Source organism: Vombatus ursinus, unplaced genomic scaffold, assembly GCF_900497805.2.
Source record: "Vombatus ursinus unplaced genomic scaffold, bare-nosed wombat genome assembly UNPS02014779.1, whole genome shotgun sequence".
In the NCBI taxonomy this organism is placed as follows: domain Eukaryota; kingdom Metazoa; phylum Chordata; class Mammalia; order Diprotodontia; family Vombatidae; genus Vombatus; species Vombatus ursinus.
Window position 1 is genome coordinate 19,347,152 of NW_020954557.1, and position 9,320 is coordinate 19,356,471.

Below are 9,320 nucleotides of genomic sequence, written 5' to 3' on the forward strand. Positions count from 1 at the left end.
GACTTCTTTTTCCCTTTGGGCAATTTTGCTTTTTAAGGCATTCTTCTCCTCATTGGTTTTTTGGACCTCTTTTGCTATTTGAGTTAGGCTATTTTTAAGGTATTGTTCTCTTCAGTATTTTTGGGGGGTCTCCTTTAGCAAGTTATTGGCTCATTTTTTCATGATTTTGTTGCACCACTCTCATTTTTCTTCCCAGTTTTTCCTCAACTTCTCTTATTTGCTTCTCAAAAAAAATACTTTTTGAGTTCTTCCATGGCCTAAGATTGATTCACATTTTCTTAGAGGTTTTGGGTGTAGGAGCTTTGACTTTGTTGTCTTCTTCTGGTTGTATGTTTTGATCTGTTTTGTCACCAAAGAAAGATTCTATAGTCTGACTTTTTTTTTGCACAGTTTGCTCAGGTTCTTAGCCAATTACTTGAGTTTTAAGCTTTTTTTTGTCTTTTTTTGGCTAGGCAATGGGGTTAAGTGACTTGCCCAGGGTCACACAGCTAGTAAGTGTTATGTGTCTGAGGCCGGATTTGAACTCAGGTCCTCCTGAATCCAGGGCCGGTGTGCTATCCACCGCACCACCTAGCTGCCCTTAAGCTCTTTGTTAAGGTAGGGGTCTGCTTCCAGTGTGGAGAATGTATTGTCCCAAGCTTTGGGGGTCTGTGCAGCTCTTTTCAGAGATACTTCTAGGGACATGTAAATTTTCAGTTCTTCCAAGGTGGTATGATAAGGGGCGAGGTGTTTACTTCTTTCCTGGCCTGGGCTCTGGTCTATGAGTGACCACAAGCACTGTTTTCTGCTGGGGAACTGTGAGGAAGACTCTCTCTCCACTGCCACCACAAACTCCACCATGCCAGTGCTCCTCCTCACCCCAGGATCTCCACCAAGAACTGTGACCTAGATACAAGCATGGGCAAAGCAAGAGATTCCTGAGATCCCCCTCTGATCAGTCACTCAATTACCCCTCTGTCTGTAGCCTGAGAGCTCTGGGAAGCAGCCACTGCCCCAGGGCTATACGTAGACTGGGGCTGAGATCAAGCATCTCTTTCACAGTGGTCACAGACCTTTCCTACTGACCTTCTGAGTTGTCTTTGGCCTTTGTGGGTTGAGAAGTCTGGAAACTGCCAAGCTGCCTGTGATTCAATCCACTGAGGTCTGCTCCAGGTTTGTTGAGGCCTGGTCTTTGCCTGTGTGCCCATGCTGAACTGTGCTCCTCTCTCAGGCCAGAACACTAGACCTTTCCAATCAACCAGATGGTTGTCTTAGGCTGGAAATTTGTTTCACTCTGTCTTTTTGTGGGTTATGCTGCTCTATAATTTGTTTAGAGCCATTTTTTACAGATATATGGAGGGGTTTGGGTGAGAGCTCAAGCAAGTCATGGCTTTTACTCTGCCATCTTGGCTCTATCCCTGGAAATAACTCCTTAAAGAGCAGAATTGTTCAAATGGAAAAAGACGTACAAAAGCTCACTGAAAAAAATATTGTTTTAATTAGAATTAGGTAAGTAGAAACTACTGACCTCATGAGACATCAAGAAACAATAATACAAAGTCACAAAAATAAAATAAAAAAAAGAATATGTGAAATATTTCATTAGAAAAAGAAATGACCCAAAAATGGATAGAAGCGTGATAATTTAAAAATATTAGAATATCTGGAAAGTATGATCAAAAAAAGAGCCTAGACATCATATTTCAAGAAATTTTAATTAAAACTACCCTGATATCCTAGAATCAGAGGGTAAAATAGAAAGGGAAAAATCTACCAATCACTTCCTGAAAGAAATCCCAAAATGAAAACTCCCAGGAATGTTATAGCCACTTTCCAGGCCTCCCAGATCAAACAAACAGAAAGAAATGATCCAAATATCAATAATCACAGTTAGGATCACACAAGATTTAGCAGTTTCCATGTTAAAAGTGCAGAGGGTCTTTCTCATTCAGCTGGCCAAGATGCCAAAGGGGAAGAACGTCAAAAGGAAGAAGGTGGCCCCTGCTGTAGTAAAGATGCAGGAGGCAAAGAAAGTGGTCAATTCTTTGTTTAAGAAGTGGCCCAAGAATTTTAGTATTGGTCAGGACATCCAGCCCACAAGAAACCTTCCTCAATTTGTCAAATGTCCTCGGTACATCAGACTGCAGTGTCAATGGTCTATCCTTTATAAGCATTTGAAAGCCCCACCAGCAATTAACCAGTTCACCCAGGCTTTGGATCATCAGACTGCTACTCAACTGCTTAAACTGGCTCACAAGTACAGACCTCAGACAAAGCAAGATAAGAAGCAAAGACTGGTGACTCAGGCTGAACAAAAAGCTTTAAGCAAAGACGCTAATCCCACTAAGAGACCATTTGTCCTCAGAGCAGGTATTAACATGTTACTACCCTGGTAGAAAATAAGAAAGCATAGTTGGGAGTGATTGCACATGATGTGGACCCCATTGAGCTAGTGGTCTTCCTACCTACCTTGTGCTAAAAAGTGGGGGTTCCTTACTGTATTATCAAAGCAGACTGGGTCACTTAGTTCACAGAAAAATCTGCATGAGCATTGCCTTTACAAAGGTTCACCCTGAAGTAAAGGGAGCCCTGGCTAACCTGGTAGAAGCCATTAAAACCAATTACAATGACAGATATGATGAGATCCATCATCACTGGGGTGGTAATGTTCTGGGTCCAAAATCAGTGGCTCATATTGCCAAACTGGAAAAGGCAAAAGCTAAGGAACTTGCAACCAAATTGAGTTAAGAGTATATTTGATTTTTCCCTACATAAAAATAAAAATTTAAACAACAAAAACAAAAAAGTTTGGAGGGCTTGAAATTCTTCTGAAAGTCAAAAGAGTTGGGATTACAACCAAGAATAACCTAACCAGAATATAGTTCTTTGAGGGAAAAATGAATATTTAATGAAATAGTGTATTTTTAAGCATTTCTAATGAAAAGATCAGAGCTGAAAAGAAAACCTGACTTTCAAATACAGGATTCAAGAGAAGCATTAAAAAGGTAAACGAGAGAGAAACCATAATCAATAAGGATAAACTGTTTACCTCTCTCTATGAAAAGATGATATATGTAACTTCTACAAACTTTGTCATTATCAAGATAGTTAGAAGGATTCTACACAGAAACAGGGAGCGAGTGAGGTGATTATGTTGAGCTGATATTAAAAAAATTGGAAAGAAAAAAAAAGGATGCCCTTGGAGAAGGAAAAAGGTAGAGGAAGTATACAGGCATACTACAATATCAATCTATATATCTATCATATGTATGTATGTATGTATTATGTATATACACACACATATATACACATGCACACATGTACATGTGTGTATCTGTATTGTATATCTTGAATTGGTAATCAAAATCTATCCTACCAAATAGGTAAGGAAAAAGGCAAGGGGATAAGAGAAAAAAGGGGCATTGATAAAACAGAATGGAGATGAAAGGAGGCAGTGCTCAGAAGCAAAACAAACTTTAGAGGAGAAATGGGGAAGAGACAGTGAGAAAAAGAGAAAGAGAGAGAGAGAGAGAAGGATAAACAAATGAAAAAAGAATGGAGCAAAATGCCTAATTAGTAATAATAACTGTGAATGTGAATGGAATGAATTCACCCATAAAATGGAAGCAAATAACATAATGGTTTAGAAACCAGAATCCAACAGTATATTGTTTACAAAAAAACAAATGAAACAGAGAAATCCACAGAGTTAAAATAAGAGGCTGGAGCAGACTCCATTATGCTTCAGATGATGGAAAAATGCCAGAGGTCAACTTCCACTTCCAGGAGCCAAGATGGCGAAGTAAAAAGGTAGTCACTCTCACCCTCCTCTATCAACCTCTGAAAACCCAGAAAATATCACCCCAGAAAAAACCCTGGAGCAGCTGAACCAGAAGAAAGATGGGGTGCAGCAGTGCAGTAGCCCAGGTAGCTAGAGGGATTAATGGGAAAGGCACCTCTTACCCTGGGAGAAGAGGAGCAGTATGGAACAGGAGTCGCCCAGCCTTCTAGTGGAAAGACCCACTTTAGCACACCAGGAGGAGATTCTGGTGCCTCGGCATTCTGCAGCAAATGGGTCTCCCAGTGCCTCAGCAAAAATAAGGGAAGCAGGACTACAAAGGACCCCAGGTGGATAAGCACCCAGCAGCATTCCTCTGAAAGGAGCTAAAGAAAGTAACCTAGAGGTGCCAAAAAGTTCCAGTCTTGTTGATTCCAGCCCAACACCAGGTAAGCTGTCAGAACCCTACAGCCTCCAACTGCCAACCAGGAGATCCCGAAGCCCAGGTGGTCGAGCAGGCAAACACCAACAGCTGGACCTCTGAGTGCCTCAGTGAGGGTGGGGTAACTGGTGGAAACCAGCTCAGAAAACCACCAGGTGCCTCAGCATTCCACAGTAAAGGAGTCTCCCAGTGCCTCAACGGAACTAAGGGAGGCAGCACTGCAAGGGGCCCCAGGCAGATAAACACCTGGCAGCACTTATCTAAAAGGAGCTAAGCAAAGGAAAGAAAAAGTAGGCAACCTAGATCTGCATGAAAGTCCCAGCCTTGCTGATTCCAGCCCAACACCAGATAAGCTGCCAGAACCCTACAGCTTCCATTTGCCAACATAAGAGGCCCCAGTGCACAAAGCCAGTGACCAAGACCTGGGCTCCCAACACAAGAAGCTTGGGTCAGTGCCCTCTGCTTCCCAGCAGGAAAGCTCAATCTCTTTAAAGAACAGGGAATAAAAAAACACCATAAGTAAAAGGAAATGTAAGATAGATTCATATTATGAGAAGAGTGAAGATCAAAACAGAAATTCTGAAGAGGACAACACTGTCATCAAACCCACATCTGCAACATCAAAAGGGAATATAAACTGGTCTGAAGCCCAAAAATCCTTCTTAGAAGAATTCAAGAAGGATTTTAAAAGTCAAATGAGAGAGGTAGAGGAGTCCTTTAAAAGTACAATTGGCCAGTTGGAAAAAAAAGTACACAGAAGAAAACAAGTCCCTAAAACACACAATTGGCCAAGTGGAAAAAAAGTACACTGAAGAAAACAAATCCCTTAAAAATACAATTGGTCAACTGGAAAAAAAAGTACACAAAAGAAAATAAATCCCTTAAAAATACACCTGACCAATTGGAGAAGAAAGTACAAAATCTGACAGAAGAAAACAATGTGTAAAGAATTAGAATTGAACAAATGGAAACTAATGACTATGAGAGAGCAAGAATCAGTCAAACAGAAACAAAAAAATGAAAAAATAGATGAAAACGTAAAATACCTTATGGGTAAAACAGCTGACCTGGAAAATCGATCCAGGAGAGACAATTTAAAAATTATAGGCCTACCTGAAAGTCATGATGAAAAAAAAGAGCCTGGACAATATCCTTCAGGAAATTATAAGGGAAAACTGCCCCGAAGTCCTAGAACCTGAAGGTAAAATAACTATAGAAAGAATCCACTGTTCCCTGCCTGAAAGAGATCCCAAATTGAAAATGCCAAGGAATATAATAGCTAAATTCCAAAATTACCAGATTAAAGAGAAATTACTGCAAGCAGACAGAAAGAAACAATTTAAATATCATGGAACCACCATCAGGATTACACAAGACCTTGCAGCCTCTACATTAAAAGACTGTAGGGCATGGAACGTGATATTCTGTAAGGCAAAGGAGCTTGGAATGCAGCCAAGGATTAACTACCCAGTGAAAATGAGCTTGATTTTTCAGAGAAGGAGATGGATATTCAACAAAATAGGGGACTTCCAAACGTTCCTGATAAAAAGACCAGAGCTCAACAAAAAATTTGATCTTCAAGTACAAGATTCAAGAGAGACATAAAAAGCTAAATGGGACAGAAAGATACAATATGTTGTTAATAAGGGCAAAATGTTTACATCCCTACAAGGGAAGATGACACTTGCAACTCTTGAGAACTGTGTTGTTATTATACCATATTAAAGGAGTATACATAAAGGGGGTGGATATAACTTGACTTTGATGTAATGAGAAAAAAAATTTAATCAAGTGGGTTAAATGGATCTAAGTAAGTGGATTAGTCTGAGCTAAGAAAATGTACTGAGAAAGGAGGAGGCAGACAAGGGTAAATTACATTACAGGAAAAGACACAAAAACCTATTAGAGCAGAGGTAAAGAAGGGAGGGGGATGAGCATTGTCTGAACCTTACTCTCATCAGATTTGGCTCAAGAAGGGAATAACAATCAGTTAGGTATAGAAATCTAACTTGAACTATAGGTAGTAGGAGGGGAAAGGGGAAAGAAAAGGGAGGGAGGATAGAAGGGAGGGAAGAAGCAGTAAGGGTAAAGTGGAAGAAAAGGGAAAGGGTTAATAGAAGGGAGGTGGGACTGAAGGAGGCACTGGTCAAAAGCAAAACACTAGTGAGGAGGGGAAAGGAGAAAGGAGAAAGAAAAGCATAAACGGGGGAAAAAGGATGGAGAAAAAGACAGACATATTAATCATAACTGTAAATGTGAATGGGATGAACTCTCCCATAAAATGGAAGCATATAGCGGATTGGATTAAAAACCATAATGCTACAACATGTTGTTTACAGGAAACACATTTGAAAAAGACTGACACACACAGGGTAAAGGTAAAAGGCTAGAGCAAAATATATTATGCTTCAGCTGAAGTAAAAAAAAAAAACAGGGGTAGCAATCCTGATCTCAGACAAAGCAAAAGCAAAAATAGATCTCATCAAAAGAGATAAGGAAGGAAACTACATCCTGCTAAAAGGCACCATAGACAATGAAGTAATATCATTACTAAGCATATATGCACCAAATGGTATATCATCCAGATTCTTAGAGGAGAAGTTCAGGGAGTTACAGGAAGAAATAGACAGCAAAACTATACTAGTAGGGGACTTCAATCTCCCCCTCTCTGAACTAGATAAATCTAACCACAAAATAAACAAGAAAGAAGTTAAGGAGGTGAATAGAACATTAGAAAAGTTAAGTATGATAGACCTGTGGAGAAAACTGAATGGGGATAGAAAGGAACATACTTTTTTCTCAGTGGTACATGGCACATACACAAAAATTGATCATGTACTAGGGCATAAAGACCTCACAATCCAATGCAGAAAGGCAGAAATATTAAATGCATTCTTTTCAGATCATGATGCAATAAAAATTACATATAATAAAGGGCCATGGAAAGATAAACTAAAAAATAATTGGAAACTAAATAATCTAATCCTAAAAAATGACTGGGTCAAACAACAAATCACAGAAACAATCAATAATTTCATTCAAGAGAATGACAATAATGAGACAACATATGAAAACTTATGGAATGAAGCTAAAGCAGTTCTTAGGGGAAGTTTTATATCTCTAAATGCTTACATAAATAAAATAGAAAAAGAGATCAATGAATTGGGCATACAACTAAAAAAACTAGAAAAAGAACAAATTAAAAATCCTCAATTAAACACCAAATTAGAAATATTGAAAACCAAGGGAAAAATTAATAAAATTGAAATTAAGAAAACTATTGAACTAATAAATAAAACTAAGAGCTAGTTTTATGAAAAAACCAATAAAATAGATAAACCTGTGGTTAATCTAATTTAAAAAAAGAAAGAAGCCAAATTACTAGTATCAAGAATGAAAAGGGTGAAACTGCCACCAAGGAAGAGGAAATTAAAACAACAATTAGGAATTATTTTGGCCAACTATATTCCAATACATTTGACAATCTTAGTGAAATGGATGTATATTTACAAAAATATAAATTGCCAAGATTAACAGAAGAGGAAGTAAAATACTTAAATAACCCCATCTCAGAAAAAGAAATTGAACAAGTCATTGATGAACTCCCTATGAAAAAATCTCCAGGGCCAGATGGATTTACATGCAAATTCTATCAAACATTTAAAGAACAATTCATTCCAATACTATATAAACTATTTGGTAAAATAGGTAAAGAAGGAATCTTACCAAATTCTTTTTAGTATACAAATATGGTGCTAATACCTAAACCAGGAAGAGTCAAAACAGAGAAAGAAAATTATAGACCAATTTCTCTAATGAATATAGATGCAAAAATTTTAAACAAAATATTACCAAATAGATTACAGCAACTTACCACATGAATAACACACTATGACCAGGTAGGATTTATACCAGGAATGCAGGGCTGGTTCAATATAAGGAAAGCTATCAGCATAATCCATCATATTAACACCAAAACTAACAGAAACCACATGATCATCAATAGATGCAGAAAAAAGCTTTTGACAAAATACAACACCCATTCCTTTTAAATGCACTAGAGAGCATAGGAATAAATGGAATCTTCCTTAAAATCATAAATAGCATCTATCTAAAACCTTCAGCAAGCATAATATGTAGTGGGGACAAGCTAGAAGCATTTCCAACAAGATTGGGGGTGAAACAAGGATGTCCATTACCACCACTGTTATTCAACATCGTACTGGAAACGTTAGCTTTATCAATAAGAGAAGAAAAAGACATTGAAGGCATTAGAATAGGCAAAGAAGAAACAAAGCTATCACTCTTTGCAGATGACATGATGTTATACTTAGAGAATCCCAGAGAATCAAGTAAAAACTACTTGAAATAATAAACAACTTTAGCACAGTTGCAGGCTATAAAATAAACCCGCATAAATCATCAGCACTTCTATATATTACCAACAAAGCCCAATAGCAAGAGATAGAAAGAGAAATTCCATTTAAACTTACTGTAAACATTATAAAATATTTAGGAGTCTACCTCCTGAAACAAACCCAGGAACTCTATGAACACAATTCAAAACACTTTTCACGCAAATAAAGTCAGATCTAAATAATTGGAAAAAAAATCAGTTGCTCATGGGTAGGCCAAGCTAATATAATAAAAATGACAATTCTACTTAAGCTAATTTACTTATTCAGTGCCATACCAATCAAACTACCAAAAAATTATTTTATAGAGTTAGAAAAAATAATAACAACATTCATTTGGAAGAACAAAAGGTCCAGAATATCAAGAGAACCAATGAAAAGAAATGCAGGGGAAGGCGGCCTAGCCATTCCAGATCTTAAGTTGAATTATAAAGCAGCAATCATCAAAACTGCTTGGTACTGGCTAAGAAATAGAGTGGTTCATCAGTGTAATAGGTTAAGTAAATAAGACAGAGTAGTCAATGACTATAGTAATATATTATTTGATAAACCCAAAGACCCCAGCTTCTGGGATAAGAACCCACTCTTTGAAAAAAAAAACTGCTGGGAAAACTGGAAAAGAGTATGGCAGAAACTAGGCATAGACCAAAATCTCACACCATATACCAAAATGAAGTAAAAATGGGTACATGATTTAGATATAAAA

At 37.7% G+C, this 9,320-nt stretch overlaps 1 pseudogene; it reads left to right on the forward strand.

Moving 5' to 3' along the window:
* The first annotated feature begins 1,925 nt into the window (after positions 1-1,925).
* On the forward strand, positions 1,926-2,727 carry LOC114045827 (annotated as a pseudogene).
* The last annotated feature ends 6,593 nt before the right edge of the window (positions 2,728-9,320 follow it).